Raw genomic sequence first — 22,050 nt, 5'->3', positions numbered from 1 at the left:
CTTTTTATACAGAATAGATTTGAGGTGAGATAGTTGAGGTGGCAACTACACCATCTCTGCTTCGCTGATGGCATCGTTCTAATAACACCAAACATTAGCCAAGCGGCATAAATGCTGGTCGACTTCGGTTGTGAGTGTGGAAAGGTTGGACTACTGCTGAAGCTCACAAAGACAATGTTTATGAGAAACAGTCTCGTTCCTGACGTTCCATTCACTCTCAACAGAATGAACAACTCCAAATGCAACAGTTATGTGTACCAAGGTCGAGAAGTCAATATGACGAATGACCTGGCACCTGAGTTGCACAGGAGGAAGAGAGCAGCTTGGAACGCCTTCAAGAGCATCGAAGAAATAGCTAAGAGGATGAAGAATCTCCGGTTCCAGGCACATCTCTTTGATTCCACTGTTCTTCCTGCATTAACATTCGCCTCAGAGACCTGGGCCCTACAAAAACAGGATGAGAACGCTATTTGGGTCTCCCAAAGAAGAATCATAAGAGCTATGCTTAGAGTATCATGCTTCACTCAAATGAGAGAAAGAATCTGGAGTTTCGACCTCCGTCGATGATCAAGAATCAGCATGCTGTCTCGTTTGCCAAGTCATTGAAAATCAGATGGGCTGAACACATAATGAGATTTGGAGATGACCACTGGACTAGAGTCATTACTGACTGGATTCCATGGGATGTCAAAAAATCGTGTGGCCGCCCACTTACGAGAGAGTCAGACTTCTTCGTCAAGACCCTGAACGATCAGTTTGAGGCTCTTCGTGTTCCTAGAACGAGCAGACGCCATTGGGGTACACTAGCACATGACAGGGACGAATAGAGATGTTACTGGCGCCTGCTCAAGCAAATCAATGAGTAACGGGATGTCAAGTGATCAAGTGAGCAAGATTTGAGATAAAGCAATAGGACAGCGGGTAGGGTGTTTGCCTTGCACACAGTTGACCTGGTTCAATCTCCAGCATCCCATATGTCAGGAATAAAGCACAGAGCCAAGAGTCAGCCCTGAGCACTGTCAGATGTGGCACAAAAAAAAAAAAAGAAAAAGAAAAAAAACCAAACAAGCAAAAGGGAATAAATTTATAAGGGCAGAGAGCAGTCTCAAAAGACTGGAGTACATGTTTTAGATGTTGGAGCCTGAAATTCAATCCCCAGCACCCCCAAGGATCCCCAGGCACCTCCAGGAGCAACCCCAAGCACTAAACTAGGATTAGCCCCCAAGCATTACCAGGCAGGCTCCCTCCCACCACCCCAAAACTAAAAATCAAAAGATAATTTGTAAATAAAGCATGATCAGGGGCCGGAGCCATAGTATAGCAGTAGGACATTTGCCTTGCACGCGGCCAACCAAGGTTCAATCCCCAGCATCCCATATGGTCCCCTGAGGACTTACAGGAGTAATTCCTGAGTGCAGAACCAGGAGCAACCCCCTGAGCATCGCTGGATGTGACCCCTATATATAGTTATATATGTATATATATAGTTATATATGTATATATATGTATATACACATATATGGGCTGGAGCGATAGTGCAATGGATAAGGCACTTGCCTTGCATGCAGCTGACCCAGGCAGACCCCGGTTTGATTCCTCCGCCCCCGCCCCTCTCAGAGAGCCTGGCAAGATACAGAGAGTATCACTCCTGCATTGCAAAGCCTGGCAAGCTAACCATGTATTCGATATGTGAAACACAGTAACAAGTCTCACAATGGAGATGTTACTAGTGCCCACTTGAGCAAATCAATGAACAACAGAAGGACAGTGCTATAGTGCTATGTGTGTGTGTGTGTATATATATATATATATATAGAGAGAGAGAGAGAGAGAGAGAGAGCATGATCAGGTTTCACAGGAACACATATCCTTAATACAAGTGTTTTGACTCTAGGTAGAAAAAAGGCATAAAATAAAATGGTCAGGACATCTTTTACTTATATTTATTTAAAAACAATTCTATTAAATAATTTCCCCAAGGCCACACAACCAAGACTTTCTCATGCATACGGCTTCACTCTTTGGAAGTGTGGTGTATTCACCACTATGCCATAGGTGTGTACTGATTGCCCTTTCTAGATGACTCTAACAAGCATGTCATATACATCTGATTTAATAAAGTGATGTACTTTCTCAATAGCCTCATTTAATGAAGTGATGTATTACTTCCCCAATGATCTCGTTTAAAAAAGATGTATTATTTACCCAAGTTTAGTGAAGAAAATAGGACTGTACAAAGTTTATTGGAGTGATGTGTCAGAATTAGCCATTTATACCCACTGGTATTCATGCTAGGGTTTGTGCTCTTCACCACATCTCCACTTATTCAGCATACACATGTGCTCAAACTCCACTCAGGGGCTCCATCAATGGCATCATTGTTCCCAGGCATAGGGAAGAACTGGGTGTCAGAACTATATTCTAGGAGCCAGGGATCTAGTAGACTACTTGTCTGCATATCTGCATATCTGAGGCCCAGAACTGACACAGTTCTGACACAGAGGTAGGGTCAGGGGAGAAAAGAATGGTATTTTTAAAATTTTTAAAAAATTATCTTGGCTTGGGCCCTGGTGGTGTTCAGGACTTACTCCTGGCTCTGTGGTCAGGGATCACTCCTGAAGAGTTCTAGGGACCATACGATGTGCTGGAGGTTAAACCCTAGTTCACCCAGTGCAAGGCAAATGCCTGACCCCTGGACTGAATAATGGTATTTTAACCCATGTGAAAGTACTTTCTCTTTCATTTGAAACATTCCTGAAAGTAGAAGCAGAAAGAAGTGTCTTCCACTGCTTTTATCTCTTTCCAGCAGCCTCTGTTAATGCACAATCAGATCTGTCTACTTAGGAGTGGTCAGGCTGGTAATGAAAGAATAATGATAGTCTTGTAATGCTTATCTTTCTTTTGTGGAAAGGATTAAAATGTTCCAATGACATCTCTCTAAAGGGTTTTTGTTGTTGTTGTTGGTTTTTTTTTTTACTCTATCAGTAAAGTGATCTAGCCTGGAAATCTAGTCCCTTTTCATATTCACTCCAAACTTCCCCTTCAAGTTATTTTTACTTTTAAATCTAAAGATATGGTAAGTATATACATACAAATAAACACAACTTTACAAAAACATGACTTCTAAATTTATGACACTCACAAACTGACCTGAGACGGTCTCCACCTCCATGCCAGGACCCTGAGCCCACGCTAGCTCACATTCTGGGAAACAACCCACCTTGTAACCACAGCACCACACTGTGGGCAGAACAGAGAACTGGCCACCAACTCCTCCTCTTTGTCCTAGCTGTTGCTTTTTTTCAAGAGCTGCCTCTGCACAAATGCAAATCTCTCCTCCCAGCACACATTCTATTTAAAAAAAAAAAAAAACCAGACTGGAATAAAGACTTCAACAGCCTTTAGACTTTTCAGCTCACAGCCAAGGTGATCACACCACCATCAGTCTCTCAAATTCACCTCCATCCTCTGCACAGAAATCGTTCTCTCTTTTCCCACCGTGATGACTTCGCGGTTTTCTACCCGACATGCAGTTACTGTGACAGCAGACCATACCTACCTCAAGACTCTGAAATGTATGTATTTTGACTTTCTCTTTATTTGTTATGAGTCAGATTCAGTAATGCTGGGGTAACCATGCGTTTGAACCCGTCTCCTCCCTGAAAAGGGTGCTCTCCAGCCCAGTGATAATCCTTTTAACTGAAGGGTCTGAAATAAATTTATTTATTAGGTTTTAGGTCACACTCAATGATGTGACTGCCAGTGATGCTTGGAAGACTTCAAGGCAACTGTAGTGGCCCTAAAATGTAGAGGGTCTAATTGCATATAAAGGGCTGGAACCATAGTACAGTGGCTAGGGCCTTTGCCTTGCACATGTTTGACCTGGGCTCCATCCTTGGCATCCCATATGGCCTCCCCAGCACTGCCAGGAGTAATTCCTAAGCATCACTGGGTGTGACCCAATAAGCAAAAAAAAAAAAAAAAAGAAGCATTTAAAAAATGGAAGTATGTCTTTATTTTTTCTTAACAAGTTACAGCATTGCAAACCATTGTGCTTAAAAGGAAAAGAGAGAGAGAGAGAGAAAGAGAGAGAGAGAGAGAGAGAGAGAGAGAGAGAGAGAGAGAGAGAGAAGAAATATGTCTGCCACAGAGGCAGGCTGGGTGGAGTGGGGGGTGGGTGGGGGTGTGAGAGCTGAGAGAAAAACTGGGGACAATGGTGGCAGGAAATATGCACTGGTGAAAGGATGGGTATTGGAACCTGACTAAAGCTCAATCATGAGTTTCATATTCACAACGATTCAATTTTAAAAAATGTATAAACCAAACTAATTTTCTTAAAACGGTATGCGGCCAGAGTGATATTATACTGTGGGTAGGGCGTTTGCCTTGCATGCAGCGCATAGAGAACCCTGAGCCCGCCAGGAATCATTCCTGAGTGCAGGGCCAGGAGTCACCCTTGAGCACTGCCGGAGTGTGGCTACCAAGTCCTGTTCCCACCCACCAATATATCCCTCAAACAGTATATTCTGGGTTCGGGAGCAAAAATAGGAGGCGGGGGCGGCGGGGAGGGGGGAGTGCAGGGAGCAAGACGCTTGTCTTACGTACAGCCAACCCGGTTTGATCCTGACACCAGCATCATTCCCTGGGCTCCATTGGGAGCAGCTTCTGAGCACAGAGCCAGAAGTGAGCACTAAGAACCGCTGTGCCCAAAACAAACAAAAAGAGGTATATTTTTATTTTACTGGGCCTTTTCTAGCAATGCACATTAGATTCTCAACCGACCTGGCAGACAGGTCAATGCAAGAGACACAAGTCCGATTGCGACTTGGGCCACCAGGGATGCATCCCAGAGGCTCAGATGACCAGACCATGCGGGTGGAACCAAGGGCAGGGATTTGTCGGGCATGCGCCCTAGCCCTAACTGTTGCACTATCTCTCTGTCCCCCAAATCAATGTATTCTTTAACCTCTGCAAATGAATTACCCCTCACTACCCCTCTGGAATACTCTCCCAGCTCCCTGCTCTCAGCGGCCAACTGGCTTCAGGCCAGAGGTTTCAGTCCGAGCCAAAGCAAGGTGAAGGAACTGGAAATCTAAAGAAAAGTAAAGTTAAAACCCTTTAGAGGAAAGGAAAGGATTGGGGCGGGAATCTCTGGAGAAAAGAAGAAAAGAGGGCGAGGGAGGAAAGGGGGAAAGGAGAGGAGGCAGGGGAGAGGGACAAATCAACCCCCGCCCCCTCCTTTTGCTGAAGCTTTCGGGCACTTTCCAACAAGTGTTTGGGACACGGCGTAAAGGGAACTTAAGCAAAATAAAAGCACAGTAATCAAGATAAAGCAAAAACAAATCATAGGACTGCAATATTTTAAAAATCACTTTTAAAGATTAAAATCAAGCGAGAATCCACGATGAACCAATACAATATAGACGTCTTAAATAAAGACCAGCTGCTACTTGTTTGTTCTACTGCCCGCGTTGCTGGGCAAAGAGAACAGAAGGTTCCAATCAGGCGGGGTTCCCGGTTGCGCGCCCCACGCAGTGCGTTTAGGAGGGCTGATAGAATTAGCTAGCAGATTGGCAACCCGGGGGTTTATGTATAAATAGTTCCCTAAATTGGAGGGCTTTGTTTAGGTTTTTCCAATTGACTGAAAACACGGGCGGGTATTTGATCCGTGCTGAGGGCGCTCTTTCCTGGGGCCTCAGCTCCAATACGACTGGGCGGGCTTTGTACCCCTCCCCCCTTCCCCTTGAACCCCCAGTTGAGCTCCGCTTCTGCAGAACTGACTTCATCGAGTCTCTTAAAACCTGTCTTTCTTTAAGAACCAGCATTCCTAGTTAATGACTCATCAATACCTAAGTCTTTTTCTCCTCCTCCTTTTTTTTTTAAACGACTAAGTATTGCAAAATTATTGCGCGCGCGCTTTCACTTAGTTACAGGTACAATGCACTTTTTTGACTGGCTGTTATAAATTGAGTGACATTCATTGATTAATCCAGAAGCTTATTTTTTACTTTCTGTTTCTATGTGAAAACGTCCTAAACTTCAGACAACTCCCTTGCAAATATTTGAGATATTTTGCGGTGTCTCAAAGGCTTTCTTTAAATGTAACAACATGTGAAATATTGTAAGATGATAAGAATGCTAAAGTGTATTTAGAGCAGGTTTGTCAACAAAACTGAGACCGCAAAAGCCTAGTAGGAGTGTAACATTAGGCACACAATACATAAAATCAGATGCTGTTGATTGTATTTTAAAATATGTAAATTTTATTAAAATATGCTTGTCCTAGTGACTACTTAGACGTCATAATATTGGATGTATTAATATATGTTTCAACAACTTTCCTATAACGATGTGCTTCCATTCTAAAAATAACAAGTTAGCATCTGCTTACCTACATCTGGTGATTAGTCATTCAATTCTCTAAGTTTTGGTGTGAGATGAGTAGACACATTGTTATTTAAATCATTGCCCTGAATTACAATATGTCTGCAGAGAATCTTTGCTCCTCATTTTGGTCATTATCTTCTTGCATGAAGTTTAACCTCAGAGTTAACTGCTCCCAGATGTCAATAAGAGGTGGGCACCCCTTTTCTAAAATCTTGGTCATTTAGAATCTCAGTATTTGGGGGCTTTTTGTTGTTTTGGGTGGTGCTCAGGGTTTACTCCTGACTCTGAGTTCAGGGATCACTTCAGGCAGTCTCCTGGGACTATATGGAGTACCCAGGATCCAATTCAGGTCTCTGTGTGAAAGACAAATGCCCCACCTCCTGTACTATTGCTCAAGCCCCAATTTTTTGTGTGTGTGTGTTTTTTTTGGGGGGGGGCAGGAGTTGGGGAGGGCACACATAACAATGCTCGGGGCTTACTCTAGGCCCTGCACTCAAGGATCTCTCCTGGCTAGCTCCGGGGTCCATATGTGGTGTCAGGGATTGAATTCTGGTAAACCATGTGCAGTAGAAGATTTCTATTATCTCTGGCCCAGCATACCTCTTTTTCCCTTTTTATACAAGAGTCTAAGTTGTTTTTATCTGGCTTAAACTTGAGAAATGTGATCTAACTCAGGAAGCACCAAGACTGTAATACACACACACACACACACACACACACACACACACACCCCTGCAATACCTCTATATTAATGCTTAAGTGGAAATAAAACATAACTCTATGTTGAAAGGCTCCCATTTTTTTCTGATGTTTTCAACATTCATTTGGATCACTTGTGATTAAAAATAAAATAAACACCTTCCCTTACCTATGCAATCAAGTTTAAGTTCCTCAGCCTTGATGCTGACAATGTGACCACATCCTGCCTCTACCCAGTAGCCCCTCTTGCTGTAATCACCCAGTACTGCAGCCATGGCAAGGTAGTTCTTTGCACTAAAGCTGCAGCTTCGGATGACTAACTTCCCATGTTTTTCATCTGACACATGGGTCCTCCCTGTACCTACCCCTCCTCTCCTGTGAACATTTGAACATTTACTTAGTTCTCTGTTTTGTTTGTGATTCTTCTGCCACCCACTAAATGCTTGTTGGCTACTCCTGACTCAGTTTGAGACTGGCTCCTCTTGGTGCTTAGGCCACCAGCGGATGCTAGGGATGGAAACCTAACTCTGGTATGCAAAATAATCCAATGCTCAATCTTTTAAATCCAGCATTCCTGGCTTTTTTGCGTGCCCTCTCCTTATAGACTTCCTCTCAAACAAGGCTGAATTCCAGGATCACTGATTATGCATTGTAATCACTACTTCTGTTTTTCTAAAAGGCTGTTAAATATTTCCTTTGAGGGTATGAACTATATCTTATCCCTATTTGAAATTCTTAGCAAATGACTGTGAAAGTAAATAATATCACTTATATATATGTGAATGTTATCCACTACCCTGCCCCCATCCATGTACATATAGACATTTATGAGCAGTGTTTCTCAAACTTTTTCTAACTATAGCCCCTTTCAACCTTGTTTCCTTTCTGTGTCCCCTTATCCTACCAATAGCCCCCTAATCTCATGCTTGTGGCCTCTAGTTACATGATTTTTACCCGAGAGACCCTGGTGGGGCGGAGGGTTGCATAGTGGGGGTATGCCTCCCTGCTTGGAGAAATGTTTATATGGAGGTGGGAGCCTGGAACCCATTTGCCTATTGTCTTTATTGACCCATCTTGGGACAAGTCCCAGGTATGGCCCAGAAACCAAAGGGGTGGGAGAAAGGAAGGATGATAGGGAGGTTAGAAGGTAGAGTTAGAAAAGTTGGTTGCAGTGGAAAGGAAAAGGAAAAAAATTTTAAAATGGGATTGGCCAGAACAGGTTAACCTATACTTAAGAGTAAAACTTAGTCTTTGAAAAGGTAAGTTTGAAAGTGATTTTAAAAGAGATCAAAAATGCACAAAAGGAAAGAGAAAACAATGGCGCAAAATCTATAGGGAGAATTAGGAGTCTCAAGTGCTGGTGGAAGGATTAACCTAGAGAATGCAGAACACTGGAGATACCAGAAGTAAAGGAGGCTTGGGCTGGAGGTAATAGGAGTTAGGAAACTCATCCCTAATGCTTTCATCTTCATAAATCTAAGAAAAAGTTTTAGATTTTTACCAAAAGGTGTGGCTAAGTAGAATTCAATAAGAAGTTAGACTTTGCTGTTGGGAATAGGAGGGATCAGAAGTAGGAGAAATGGGGAAATACTGGGGAATTCCAAGGTTATTGGCACCCTGGAAGATCCATTGAAGTTGGAAACCATGGATTTGCAACCATATGACAATTCTCATGGTTATGCGTTTTCTAGCATCCTAGTGCTAGTGAGGACAAGGTTGTTAAAACAATTGCAGACTCGTAGCTTTGTAGATGAGTGCAGGCTCAACAAGGCATCTGAACTGAGTAGACACTTCACTGCAAGAACGCTTCAGAGCTTCAGACCCTGACCGCGTCTGTTGTAAATGATCTGAACATACGCCTGTAGATGCAGCAGAGAATCTGCACCCACTGTGCACTGAAAGTGGAGGTTCTGGGAAATGTTTCTGAGAGCACACAAAGGGTGTGATTTGGGTTGGCCAGCTGTGAAACTGTGCTGGGCAAGCAAACTGCTTTTAGTCTGTATATTGGGGAGCTCTGTGAGGGTCCGAAGGGAAGCCAATGATGTCTGCCCGCTTACGAAATCCTGCTGAACTGCAGTCATATAGTAAAAACCCGGGGTCCACCGGAGCTGCATGGCGATGACATCATTCACGGACGGCAGGGAGTAGACCGCGGTTAGGATGCAAAGCACGGAGACAAGTCTGAAGCTATTTTAGTCTTTCTCCCTATTTTTTTTTTAAGTAGCGCATTTATCCTTTTAATTTTTGAGATGACAATAAAATGATAGCCACTCCTATTCCATCTGTTACCACGGCAGCGCTCGGGAAGACAGGCCCCGGGGACTCTGCATTACTTCATCGACCCAGCGCTGCTCTTGGATGGTAGCTCCGCCCCCAGTCGTAAAGGAAGAAAAGTTGGAGCTGGGAACCCAGCACACAGAGCCGAGTCCGCTGGAGTAAGTTTGACCCCTATAGGATGCCGTCGGCGTCTGGCCCCGCCCACTTCGGGAGATTGCCCCGCCCACCTCCACTAGCGCTCGCGGCCCCGCGGACACGCCCCTGCCCCGAGGCTCCGCCTGGCGTGAATCAGCTGATCTCGCGGACCTGCGGGGTTGCCAATCTCGCGCCGGATGCCGAGCGCGCTGCTGCGGCTGGGGTGTCAGGTGAGCTCGCGTGGGTCCCCTGGTCAGCCCATGGCTTCGGAGGAGCGACGGGTCGGGGCTGCCTGTGTCGTGCGGGAGGCTGGGAGTCCGCGAGCGCGGCCGAGGCGCCGGCCCAGGCCCGGGGGCGGGGAGGGGGGGCGCGCTACCCGGACCTGCGGAGACGGTGTCCGCGTCCTCCCGAAGCCGGCGTCCGACCGATGGCGCTTGCTTGCCGAGCAGCTCCCTGCGCTGCCGGGCTGGTCCCTGTCGTGGGTTCTCTCGGTCGGCCACTCGCCGCCGCCTCTCCCTCCCGAGACGGGGTCGTCTCCGCAGTGGTCTCAGCCGCGGGACATTCCTTCACATCCCCTCACCCACCCCTTCCTGCCTCACCCGCGCTGCCTTCCTTCCATTCATGGAGGGGACTTTACTGTGAATGCCCACTCCGGGAGCTGAGCAGATAGATGCCCCCCCACCCCCCCACGCGCGCACACACACCCCGGGGCCCTGACCGCAAAGCTTGGTGAGTGTCCCAGGCCGGTGGGCCCCAGGATGCAGGTCGCGGTGGAGAGTCGACCTGTGGTGGCTTGAAACGGCGGTTACGATCAAAGAAAGGGACTTTGATATAACGATTTGGTAGTTTGGCCAAGTCCTTTATCGTGCCCACTGACCCACCAGAGGGTGGTCTTTTGAGGGGCAGTCGGGAAGGGATGACGCTGGTGTTGGACCTGGGGCAGTACTGCTGCTACTTGGGCGCAAGTGTAGGTGGATGGAATTGTTTGCTGCTCGTGGGGCTTTGATGATGAAGACAGAAGGAAGAGCATTAGCTGCAGGGGCCAGAGGATGAGAAACACAGATGATCCTTGATTTATGGCCTTTCAGATGATGTTGGTGGCCGTCAGTGCTCTTAAATAGTCCTAAAGGAATGAAACTGCGTTTAAGTATGTTCATTTCTAAGAGGAGCAAAAATTCAGCAAACTGATTTGTCCAATATTTAAAATATTTATCTTAACTGTGAATGATCATTTGGCTTTTGAAGTAATGATTGCCTAAAAGACAGCGTGGAGGTTAGATAAGGAGGTATACTAGACTGAAGCATAGTGGAGTCTTGGGCACGTTTGTTGTGGTGAGATGAAGTAACTACATCAAAACAGTAAACGTTAACAGAGTTGCAACAGTGTCACTTAAACTGTACTGATAAGACTTTTCTTAAAAGCTTCACCAAAAGGAAGTTAACATTATCTTGATCTGAAGAGATAGTATAGAAGTTAAGACACTTTTGCCTTACTTACTTACTGTAGCTTACCAGGACGATGGTTCAGATCCCACCATGTGTATTGTCCCTGAGTACTGCCAGGTGTCGCCCCTGATCATTACTAGGTGTGCCCCCCAACCAGAGGAAAGCTTTTTTTTCTGTTATTTTTTTAAATGATTATTTAAAAGAAAAGTTAGGGGTACCAGTGGCAGAGTGCACTTTTGTACTAGACTGTACTAGACAATAGTTTTTAAGTTTTCTTGCTATAACTAAACACCTTGAATTTGGCAATACTAGTCATAGTTTGTAAACTGATTAATAAATTTAAGCTATAAACTTCAGTGGTTTTTTTCAACATAAGAAGTACTTGACTGGGGAGACAAGCTCAGTATTAGACCAAAATACTGCACTGAGTTGCAGTATTTTGATCCAGTATAAGCATAGTAGTTAAGAGCCTTAGAAGCTTCACATAACTGGAGTCACATCTGTTTAACAGGCTTTGGGCAAGTTACTTAACTTTGCCTGTGTTATCTTAAAATTTGGGAATGAAAATGTCACTGTCACTGTCCTCCCATTGTTCATCAATTTGCTCGAGCGGGCCCAGTAATGTCTCCATTTTGAGACTTCTTGTTACTGTTTTTGGCACATTGAATACATCACAGGTAGCTTGCCAGGCTTTGCCGTGCGGGCGAGATACTCTCCGTAGCTTGCTGGGCTCTCCAAGAGGGGCGGAGGAATGAAAATACCTTTCGTAAATGTACCTTTATATTCAATGACTTATAGTAAATATTCAGTATATTTTAAAATATTCTATATATTCAATATAAATATACCTTTATATTTAATAACAATATTCAATATATGTTAGCTATTTTCAGTCAGTATTAATTTTTTTATTGTGGCATGAGCCAAACTCACTCATTTACCTTCCGTGCCCCCCTCAATGATGGGAAAGTGTACTGAGTATTTTTAGAAAAGAATTGTAGTTCACCTTTTAAAATCAAGGATTAGGTTCTAGATAATTACATACCTAGACTTAGAGAAAATATGGGTTCAAGCTAGTCTGCAGTAACTTTGTTATTCACAAGGGTGTTTTTTCCCCTGTACTTTATTTAAACTGTGATTTACAAAGTTGTTTATGTTGTGTTCATTAGACATTCAATATTCGAACTCCAATTTCATCACCAGTGACCTTCCTCCCATCATTGTCCCATTTTCTCAGCCATCACAAGGGTATTTTAAAAAATTTTATTTATGGTTGGAGGGACTAAATCCAAGCCCAAACACATGCATATCAAATGCTCCACAGCTGAGCTACATTCCCTCCTCCACATTTTATTTTTTATTCAATTAATTTTTGGTTTGGGACCACACCTAGCTGTGCTAAGAGCTATTCCTGACATGGTGCTTATGGGTTGCTCTTGGCAATTCTTGGGAATTAGAATCAGGGCCTCACACATGCAAGGCAAGTGGTCTAATACTGAGCTTGTCTCCCCTGCCAAGTACTTCTTATGTTGAAAAAAACCGCTGAAGTTTATAGCTTAAATTTATTAATCAGTTTACAAACTATGACTAGTATTGCCAAATTCAAGGTGTTTAGTTATAGCACGAAAACTTAAAAACTATTGTCTAGTACAGATGTTCCCCACTATTTTCAAAAGTTGACTATATCTGTTTAGTATGACAAAAGTAGATTCTTTTTGGCATCCAACACTACTCTGACCATTAATTTCTATGAAAAAGAAAAAGAGAAAGCATTCCTAGTTCCCCCAAATAACCTACCAAGTCATTCCAAATAGGAATGCTTTTATATAGTGGAGGAAGGGTGCCTGTGTGGACAGTCGACACTGTGATGCAGGAAATTATCAAATAGGGGGCCGGACAAATTGTAGAGCAGGTACCGTGCTTGCCTTGCATGCACCTCCCTGGAATTTATTACCTGTATCACATACAGTTTTCCAAGCCCAACCAGGTGTGATCCAAAAGAAAAGGAAAACACAGAAGTTATCAAACAGGTTGATTTGAAGGGTATTATTTGAGAGATATTAATTATTCAAGTTTCTATTTCTTAGATTTAGACAATGGAATATCTTTCCTGAAAGTTCAGCCTTCAGCCTTTAAGAAATTGGTTTGATGTTGAAAATACTTGGGTATTTGGACTGTTAGGGAAATGAAAGACTTAATGAGACTTGGTTTTAGTTTTTGTGTCATTACTCTTTTCTTTTCATGACAAGTATGGGTTTAATGCAGTATTGCTGGATCTGTTAGAAAAGTATTTTCAAAGAATAAGACCTTGTAAAAACCTGCAGTTGTGATTTAATTAGACTAGATAAGGTGTGAATTGAAAGCCAGGAAGGAAAGATTAGTCATTCTTGATATGTTGATATGGTGTGAAAAACCTGCTTTGATGCCCGTCTAGTAAGGCCCAGGCCCTTGTCCCACACTCAGAGAATGCTGTATTTTAATGACATTTAAATCATTTAGCTCTCCTCCCCCCCTCCCTTTTTTTTAAATAACTGTACCTGTGGAATGAAACCTATTGCACTCCCACATACTCTGACTGCCTACTTTTTCCTTGTAAAGTTTTTATTTTAACATTTTTTTTTCATTTAGTTCTTCATTGATGATCAAGTAGTTCAGTAATAAGAAAGTAGTACATTTCGGGGGATATTAGACGTTATGAAAATGCATGGTTTCCACCAATAAAATAGTAACAAATTATGACTTGGTCTTTTTAGTTTAGCATTTATTTTCCTTCCCCTTCTCTTATATTCTCTACACATAATAGTTTTTCTTTTCAGTATGTCTTGGTAATTGCCTGAATCCCACATTGGTGGAATAGCTGCTAAACACTTGGTGTGATTGCTGAACCATATAGACCCATGTGGATAGAGCAAAAATTTATATCAGTAATGCAAGTAGTATCTTTTTCCGTATAAAAGTCACTCTTTTAGTGGTAGTTTTGTTTTGTTTTGAATTTCAAATTTGAAATTTGAATTTGTTTTGTTTTGAAAACATTAGTTTTCTCACCTCCTTTGAGAAGACTGCGTTATTTGGTAGAGGTTCGATTATTATGTCCAGAGAGAACATCAACTTAATCTCACCTTATAATTCCACAGAATGATGCAACAGTAATTTTTTAAGTAATTCTTTTAATCATCACATATTATTTAAATTTTTTTTGTTTTGCATTACTACAGAGTTCTTCAGTTTATGTGGCTTTTTAAAATTTTTTAAAAAAAATTTTTATTAGTGAAACACCACGAGGTACAGTTGTAGACTTACAAATTTTTGTGCTTGGGTTTCAGTTATACAATGATTCAGTACCCAACCCTCCACCGGTGCCCATTCCCTACCCCCAATGCTCCCAGCATCCCTCCCATCCCCCACCCCCTCCTTGCACCCCACCCCTGTGGCAGGGCATTCCCTTTTGTTTTCTCTCTTCTTTTGGGTGCTCTGGTTTGCAAAAGAGGCATTGAGTGGCTGTCAGGTTCGGTCTATAGTCTATTTTCAGCTTGCATCTCTCATCCTGGGTGGGTCCTCCCAACACCCTTTACTTGGTGCTCCCCTCTCTGTCTGAGTTGCCTTCTCCCTTAGCATGTGCGGCTGGCCTCCAAGCCATGGAGTGAACCTCCTGGTACTTATCTCAGCTATTCTTGGGTTTACATGGCTTTCTTAAAGGTGGTGGTTAGAGCTTGCCATGGTATCTGGGTAGGCTAACTTTTGTGCTAATGTTTTCTTCCATACCTAATTTTTTTGATCAATTCCTACTAAACATGGAGTAATTGCCCAAGCAAGCATACATCACAGATTATTTTGGCAGTAAAGTACAATTCAGTTGTATTTTAGTATGGTTTATTACTGTTCCTTTCTAAAAGTGAGCGAACTAAATCTCTACTTGTCTATGTGGTTATATCTCAAGTACTTAATATGAATGAGAAAGCAAGATGACAAAGTATATAGAGTATGATGCATTTATGTAGAGTTTGAAAGCAATATAGCATACATTGTTATAATGAAAACATAGAAATGAAACTCATTAACTTCAGGAGTAGAGATTAACTCTGGAGAAAGAAGGTTTGAAGTTCCTTCATATTTGTTTAACTTTCTGTTTTAAAGAGAACCAAAGCAAAAATGGAAATATGTTAATATCTGTTAAAATTAATGATAGACATATTAATTTTTCTTTTTCCCATTTTTTTGACCATGTCTAATGGTGCTGGGAGGATACTTCTTGTTTCATATTTAGTGGGGGGGGGGTGTTGGGGGCGGTATGTCAATACCACTGGTGTTGGGAGGTCTCAGGAGCTGAGCTTATGCCTGGCTCTGCACTCTGTGATCACATCTGGTTGGGCTTGGAAAACCTGGGCCTTTTGTGTGCAGAGTGTGTGCTCATCCCTTTGAGCTTCTCTCCAGATCTGTTCTTTTTAATTTTTTAAAAATAATATTTATGCATGGTTAACATAGTTTGTGAAAATAACAGTAAAATTTTAATTTTTAATAAGACTCTCTCAGGACATTTTACTTTCTTATTTGAATTTAGTACACTCAGAATAATTCTTTGCAATGGGGAAAAACAAAGTACAGCTTCATTGTATAAAGCTTTACTAAGGAAAGGAGAAAGCCAATTATTTAGTCAATTTTACTGTGCTTTTTGACTTGTACTCCTGGGAAAATACTTTGCTTATTTGAGAATTGATCCTTCTTTAAAGACTGTAGGAGAATTTATTTATTTATTTTTCCTTTTTTTTTTTTTATTAGTGAAACCCCATGAGGTACAGTTATAGACTTACAAATTTTTGTGCTTGGGTTTCAGTTATACAATGATCAAGTACCCATCCCTCCACCAGTATTCATCCTCCACCACCACGGGTCCCAGCATCCCTTCCACCACCCCCCCATCCCCCCATCTCACCCTGCCTCTGTGGCAGGGTATTCTCTTTTGTTCTCTCTCTCTCTTCTTTTGGGTCCTGTGGTTTGCAAGAGAGGCATTGAGTGGCAATCATGTTTGGTCTATAGTCTACTTTCAGCATGCTTCTCCCATCCTGGAGAATTTAAATTCAAACTACACTTGGAAATTTCAGGGGTATAGTGATCATGTCTTTTCAAGGTATAGGGGAGCTGTTTGCATCACAAAGCCCTGAAAGGTGTTTTGCACAGTGACTCAGATACAAAAATATCAGATATCAGGAGATCCTTAACACTTTTTGAAGTTTAAACTGGTTACATTACATAGCAAACTTGAATTTATACTTAGGAATGCAGTTTTTCTAGTATTTTTCTCTCCGCCCCCCATCATATATAGTGAAACTTCTGACTTAAATCCTATTTTTATTCATTATCAAGAATACTTGTCACTGGTACTTTAAGCAGTATTTTTTAATTGTTTTTTGGTCTGTTTTGGGGTCACACTGACGGTCCTGGGAAGTTACTCCTTACTCAATTCTAAGCAGGGCTTAGGGTACCATACAGGTTGCTGGGAATCAAACCTGGGTCAGCCTTGTACAAGGCAAGCGCTTTAGCTCCTGTTCCTTCACCTCCCCCGCAGTAATATGCAGCATTTTTGGATGTGTTTCCTGTTAGTTTTATGCCCCCTCAGTGGCCGACCCGAGTTCGATTCCTCTGCCTCTCTCGGAGAGCCTGGCAAGCTACCGAGAGTATCTCACCCTCATGGCAAAGCCTGGCAAGCTACCTGTGATGTATTCGATATGCCAAACACAGTAACAAGTGTCACAATGGAGATGTTACTGGGCCTGCTTGAGCAAATCGATGAACAATGGGAGAACAGTGGCAGTGACTTTAGGCAGTAGATGTTATTGATTGGGTAAATAAGTCAGTATACTTTGAACTGTTTTTGTATTTTAAAAAGTTGTGGCTGCTTTTACGTTTTTTTTGCTCAGACTTACTCCTGGCTCCTGGCTCTGGAGACCATATGAGGTGCGTGCAGGGGATTGAACTCTGATCAATGACATGCAAGGCAGGCTCTCTGCCACTATACTATTTCTCCATGTGTCCACTTTTAAATTATATCATAATATTAAAGGTTTAAACTGTATGCAAAATTATATTAATAAAGGCATACGTTGTAGTATCTAAGAAATTGAAACTCACTTGTTAGTATTGTAATATCCATCAAAATATTTCCATCCATCAAAATGAATTATAGTAATCCTGAAAAAAATGTGTTTTAAAATTATTCAGTTGGGTGCACAACTCTCCCCTACCTATATACAAAACGAAATGAATGCTTGCTAAACATTAATTTTACCACGTTGAAACTAGGTAGTTTTTGTTTTAGGGAATTATGAAAATCTGAAGAGTCCAGTTTTAGTTTTCAGGGTGAAATTAGCTAGTTTCATATGAAACTCAGTGGCCATGCACCCAAAACTGTCTCTATGTACTAGCAAGAAAGGGAGTATTCTTTCTTGGAATGCATTTCTTGAAACATATTTGTGATGTGTCATGAATTCGGTGTCTTTGTTGTTAGGAAATAACACTAGCAAGTTAAGTCTGAGAGTTTCTATGATGAGAAACCACCTTTATTACAGGGACTAGAAATCTATATAATTGGCCAGTTTTCTTATTGAAATTTGAGATCAAGGGCTTGTCTTCTACCAAAGTACTCACTGAAATATAGCCAACTGGTACTAAGTGGTTATTGTGGGTATGAGAGTACACTGGTGAATAAATGGCAATTTCTAACTTCCAGGGATTCGTTTGAAACTTAGTATGTATTAGCCCATTAATAACAGCATTATAGATAATAGTTTTATAGAATAGATTAATGCCTTAATTAATGCACTGAATTACAACATTTCTGAAATCTGGGTCAGGATTTAAGGGTCTGGTATAGCTAGCTACCAATCTGGTGTAGCAGTTAAGGATGAGAGAGAGTTGGAATTTAAAGTGGCTCCTTGACTGGCAATTGATTTGTCAAGCACAGTGTTCTTAGCCTATTTTGGTGATTTGTAGACTACACTGGACAGCTACAAAGCAGTAGTGGTTGGTGTACTTGTTAGTTCTTAGTCAGGTGTCTGAGTCAAAAATTACCTTACTCCATTTGTAAACATGTTTGAGTCTCTAAAAGCAAATATCAACATTTATTGTGCATAAAAATGCAGTATTAAATTATTTAATTTTGTATAAATGTTGATTTATGTCAATCAGCATTTATACAAAAATTAAATAGGTATAAGTGAAGGTAAAAGGTAAGGTAAAGGCCCTCCCGTTGATCGTCGATTTGCTCGAGCGGGCCCAGTAACATCTCCATTGGAGACTTTGTATAAGTGAAATCTCTAGTAATTTTGTATCTTCATATTCATATTTTAGATCATTTGATATTTGTCACTGTCATTTTATTATATTCTTGTCATAATGTCTTATTGTTTTCATTTATAATTATTATTATTCTTGTAACTAGTTACCACAATTATTTTACTATTTTTACTAATGCACTTATTTGTTTACTTTGTGCAGCTGGTATTCAACCCAGGACCTCACACATGTGAGCCACTGCTGAGCCACATACTTGGCCCCAATACACCTAATTTGAACCAGTTAGTGGGACAGAAGCATAAAATTACAGAGGCCCAGCTTTGCTAGTTTGTTAGCTGCCTTACACCTGATTCTCAAAAGCATTTAAGTCAATTACCAAAATGTATGTAGCAAGAATAGATAGAACAAAAGAAGCTGGGGTGAGTTGGATGTAACACACATTCCAGTAAACCTTAGTCACTTATAGATACACCAAATGGGACTTGGTCCTCCGACAGAGCCTGTAACCCTGTCCATATTTATACCAGGTTTCTTGCTCTTGTGAAAGATCAGTCCCTCTAACATGTGTTCTGGATGCTGATTTTTTTCTCCCTTGCTTCTAAGATTAATGTCATTGACTTGCAAACATATTCAACTATCTCATAAAAATAACACTCTCCCTGCCCCACTTGATCTTCATATTCTTTTCCAGCTGCTCTGTTTATCTGTTTATCATTTCAGCATTTTTTCCAAAAGATTATTTTTTTCATATCCTCCTTTTCCACTTAGTCTACTACTAGCTGGTTTTCAGCCCTGTACACAGCACTGAAACTATGACCAAACTTAGCAGTGCTATTTGTGTTGGTATATTCAAAAGGCATTTGGAGGTTCTCCTCCTCATATCTAGGAAAACTGCTGAGTTTTCCTAATTGACTAGTTCCTTCTGGAAACACTCTTTGCTTCACATTTACATCTGCTCATAATTTTCCTATCTCAGAAACCACTGTTGTGTCATCTGTGCTTGTTCCTTGTTCTACGAAACCTCTAGATACTAGACATAGCCTGATCCTTTATCTATCTTTTCTCTTAACACATATCCTAGTGATATCCATTGCCTTGATTTCAAATATCATCCATGGGTCTTATCAGGGTTTTTTGTTGTTGTTTTGGGGCCAGGCCTGGTGATGCTCTGGGGGCAACACTTGGCTCCGTGATGGGGTGACCACATGGTGTGGGAATTGTATACAGGCCTTTTGCGTGCAAAACATATATTTCCTGTTGTACTATCTCTCTGGCCTCTTCCTTCCGAAGTATGTACATAGCTTTCTTCTGAATGCCAGTTAATGTGATCAGCTGCTCACTTGTTATGTGCTCTTGAAATTCTTATGCTCCCGTACTAGCTCTGGCTCAGAGAGATAATTTTTAATACCTGCTCCTCCTCTATTCCCCAACAGTGTCTAAAGCATCACCAAATTCTGGGTGTTGTAAAACAAAGTATCTCTCATTTGTCTTTTTCTTTTCCAACAAATTTGCAGTCTTACATGAAATTAAGAGTCCAGACTGCTATTTCTTTCCTCCATTATGAAGATGAGTGCATATTTGCAAGAAATTTGCGAAGGTCCTTGAATTATTAATTTGGACAACGTAAGTGAATGTGTTCACAATAAAGTTGACTTGAAACTTTTAAAATAAATACAAATTATCACAGTTAAATAAGTTATAGGTAATGTCTTGTAGGCACTGAAAATTCTGTTTTGTTTTTTGTTTTGAGGCAACACCTGGGACTTTGCTGGCTCACGACTGTGACCCTGTGGTACCCGGGATCGTGTGGTTCTGGGGATCCATCCCAGACTTTCTGCATGGAAAACATATGCTCTAGTTCTTTTGAGCTATGCCCCTGCCTACCATGCAACTCCTTAGATGAAGTCTATTAATAGATTCTGAAGTACATGAAAGAAATGAAGTATAAATTAATTATGAATTGGGGACCTCTACCCACAAAAATAATCATCTTAGAATACAGTTTCTAGTCCTTAAAACATGCTGCAAAATAGGTTTTGGAATTCAGAATTTTTAAAAAATCTCTAGGTTAAGTAAATCTATATAGCACTTTTCACGGACCCACCCACCATAATCACATTAATATTTCTGCAGCAGAATGTATTAATTTCCATCCCAAAGGGTAGGAAGTAAGTAATCTCACATTAGCACTGTAGCACTGTCCTCCAGTTGTTCATCGATTTGCTTGAGCAGGCGCTAGTAACGTCTCCATTGTGAGACTTGTTACTGTTTTTGGCATATTGGATACACCAAAGGTAGTTTACCAAATTCTGCTGCGCGGGTGTGAGACTCTCGGTAGCTTGCCAGGCCCTCTGAGAGGGATGGAGGAATCAAGACTGGGTTGGCTGCATGCAAGGCAAATGCTCTGCCTGCTGTGCTATCGCTCCAGCCCATAAGTGTTGTTTACAACTATTTAATCTCACATTCTTTTTATAGAATAAAGAGCAAAGCATGTGCTGGTTAAGGTATCATAGGCACAAAGATAGCTTTTATTTCTAGCAGTTATTAGAACATCTGAACCCAGCAATTTTTTAGGCATGCCCAGGTATTGATGTTAAAATCAGATCCTCTTCTTGTGCAATAGAGCTTGTTTCTATGTTAAATGTCACAGAAGGGTCTATATAAAATGAGATTTGAACTTGGAGTTAGTCTTTTAGAGCCAGGTTTGATTTTTGCTTTAATAGGCCACCTGAGAGCCTAATTATTTAACATTTCACTAAAAAGGAGATAATAATTTGAAGTAGAGTGGTATAATTTAAAATGAAATTCAGTTTTGTTTCTGTGATTCAGAACTCTGTAGCTAGAGGGGATTTTGGAATCTAGTTTCCTCATTTTTTTCAGATCCATTGATCTGTATAAAGGTCTTACAAGGCCAAAAGAATTTCACATTTTATGTCTGCAAGTGAGTGGTTTTTATGCTAGATCCCCCAGCTTCATTATGATGAACAGTTAATATGATAAAGGCCTATGAAGGCAGTTATTATAACAGGAGACTGCAGAGATCCTGTCCCCAAACACTACATAAAATGGTCTTCAGATGAATTGTGGGGGAGTGTCCTCATAGAAAGTCTCATAAAGGGCTGGAGAGAGAGCACAGTGGGTAGGGCATTTGCCTTGCAGGCGCCCAACCCCGGTTCGATTCCCAGCATCCCATGTGGTCCCCTGAGCACTGCCAGGGATGACTCCTGAGTGCAGAGCCAGGAGTATCCCCTGTGCATTGCTGGGTGTGACCCAAAAAGCAAAAAAAAAAAAAGTCTCATAATAAGGCAATTTTTAGTTTTGGTTTGGGGCCACACCTGGCATTGTGGAGTGATTCCCAGTTCTGTGCTTGGAGGGGGGTGGGGGGTCACTCCCTACAGTACTCAGAGGACTGTCTAGTACTAGGGATTTCACCTGAGCCTTCTGCAGACAAAGCATGTGCTCTGCTCTTTATACTCTCTCTCCAACCCTGATCAGGAAATTATCTAACAATTAAAAATGTAAATCAAATAAAAATTTTAAAAAATAAATAAAAAAATAAAAATGTAAATCAATGAAAGAACATGAGGAAGTTTAAAATCAATTTAAAGGGCTTAGGTAAGACAGACTTCTTGGACAGATTTCTAGTATTTTTATAGTACTTTTATAAATATTTTATAATATTTTTATTATAATTATATTTTTATAATATATAATAAAGTAAAATTTTTCTTTTACTTTCTCTGTATTAATATATTACTGTAAAAAGAATGAGAGATTAAATAGAGTTGTAAATAACACTTATATTTAATTTCAGGC

General features: G+C 41.3%; 1 protein-coding gene across 2 annotated transcripts in view; it reads left to right on the top strand.

Annotated features, from left to right (window-relative positions):
• The first annotated feature begins 9,710 nt into the window (after positions 1–9,710).
• Positions 9,711–22,050, top strand: part of ALS2 (alsin Rho guanine nucleotide exchange factor ALS2) — a 79,025-nt gene continuing 66,685 nt past the window's right edge. For both annotated transcript variants that reach the window (XM_056111633.1, XM_056111632.1), the window contains exon 1: positions 9,711–9,728. The gene's annotated coding sequence lies outside the window, so the exon portion shown is untranslated. The remainder of the gene's footprint in view (positions 9,729–22,050) is intronic.

The sequence above is a fragment of the Sorex fumeus genome, unplaced genomic scaffold (genome assembly GCF_029834395.1).
Source record: "Sorex fumeus unplaced genomic scaffold, SorFum_2.1 ptg000014l, whole genome shotgun sequence".
Lineage (NCBI taxonomy): Eukaryota > Metazoa > Chordata > Mammalia > Eulipotyphla > Soricidae > Sorex > Sorex fumeus.
Note: the sequence above shows the minus strand (reverse complement) of the source record. Positions and strands in the feature narration are given on the sequence as shown.